We start from the raw sequence: 2,083 nt of genomic DNA, 5'->3' as shown, positions 1-2,083 counted from the left end.
GGTCAGGAGAGAGAATGCAGCTTTAACACATGAAGCATAGACTTCTATACAACCAGAGGAGTCGCCCCCTGGTGGTCACGAGAGAGAATGCAGCTTTAACACATGAAGCATAGACTTCTATACAACTAGAGGAGTCGCCCCCTGGTGGTTAGTAGAGAGAATGCAGCTTTAACACATGAAGCATAGACTTCTATACAACCAGAGGAGTCGCCCCCTGGTGGTCACGAGAGAGAATGCAGCTTTAACACATGAAGCATAGACTTCTATACAACCAGAGGAGTCGCCCCCTGGTGGTCACGAGAGAGAATGCAGCTTTAACACATGAAGCATAGACTTCTATACAACCAGAGGAGTCGCCCCCTGGTGGTCAGTAGAGAGAATGCAGCTTTAACACATGAAGCATAGACTTCTATACAACTAGAGGAGTCGCCCCCTGGTGGTTAGTAGAGAGAATGCAGCTTTAACACATGAAGCATAGACTTCTATACAACCAGAGGACACGCCGGTCCCGCTGTCTAATTTCCCGCGACACATTTCTAGCAACGCGTCTCAGGCGTGATGGAGTGCATTATTTTGCACAGGTGTAAATAAAGTCTTCAGATGATTGAGATGACCTTTTTACGGTTGAACTAAATTAATCAAAAGAAGAAAAAACTTAACTTATTAAAAAATATAATAATCTAATAGCCCAGAATCGTTGAGAATGTGGTCGTAAAATAACTCTGTAATGAAAGGGCCATCTGGTTTGACATCAAATGTCTTCTGTTAAAAAGGCCAGGAGGACCATGGTCACACCACCATCTCGTTGAAGCCTAAACACATGGGTGAATGTGTGAAGTATGCGCTGCTGTTAAAAGAAAAGGTGGTGATCGGATAACAACCTCAGAGAAACCTTAAAACCGAGGGTGTGAATCGCTGTGAGCGAGTGCCCTTCGATTTAGCTCCGCTTCATCGACACGGGATGAGAGTTTGAACAAGTCCCTTAAGTTCACGGCTAACTCTCTCAGTTCCATTAAATGCTTCAGTTTACAGATTATACAACTGGGGGGAGAAAAGGGGACATCTTATATTGTGTTTTTGCCGGCTTCCTTCTGGAACCGAAAGACACAATTTCTGGAGTCCAACGGGAATTACTCTTCCTCCCACGGTGTGAAAGTCATCTGCTAGCGATTTACTGGGTCTTAAAGGGGCCAAATCGGTATTGGCGACTCCTCAAGGATGTATAGAAGTCTATGCTTCATGTGTTAAAGCTGCATTCTCTCTCCTGACCACCAGGGTGCGATTCCTCTGGTTGTATAGAAGTCTATGCTTCATGTGTTAAAGCTGCATTCTCTCTCCTGAGCACCAGGGTGCGACTCCTCTGGTTGTATAGAAGTCTATGTTTCATGTGTTAAAGCTGCATTCTCTCTCCTGAGCACCAGGGTGCGACTCCTCTGGTTGTATAGAAGTATATGCTTCATGTGTTAAAGCTGCATTCTCTCTCCTGACCACCAGGGGGCGACTCCTCTGGTTGTATAGAAGTCTATATAAATGACTCTACTTCTCTTGATGTATTCCCTCAGTAAACATTGTAAACATTAGTTTTTGGTCTCAATCTCTAGTTTCAAGTCTTCTTCAATACAGCATGATGTTCATTTAGTAAATTATGGACATTTAGAGTCAAACAGACCATAAAGCAGAGGATGCTTTAGGGGCGGGTCTAAAAGGTGATTGACAGCCGTATATAGCGTCTCTACCACGGCGTCCCTCTGCCGCTCACTTACATTCACTTGTTGCCAAAAAACAAGATGATGCCGGCGAAAAATCCAAGATGCGGAAGTCGAGCATTTTAAAGCAGAAGTCCACAAACCAACGGGTGACCTCACGACCGTCATGGAGCTAACTATACAATTCAAAGTCTGTTCACCATTAAACACGCGTTTCAAAAATAAAAATAAAAATCCCAGATTTGACTTTAAAACAAATTGCCACATTCTTTTAGAGGCCAGATTTATTACTTTTGCCACAAGCGCCTTCTCTAATGGACAAAGTTGTCAGACCGACACTTTCCTGTGATACATAAAACAACTGCACGTCAAAACAT

The sequence above is a fragment of the Cyclopterus lumpus genome, chromosome 7 (genome assembly GCF_009769545.1).
Source record: "Cyclopterus lumpus isolate fCycLum1 chromosome 7, fCycLum1.pri, whole genome shotgun sequence".
Taxonomy (NCBI): domain Eukaryota; kingdom Metazoa; phylum Chordata; class Actinopteri; order Perciformes; family Cyclopteridae; genus Cyclopterus; species Cyclopterus lumpus.
The sequence above is the reverse complement of the archived record's forward strand: the minus strand, read 5'-3'. Positions refer to the sequence as shown.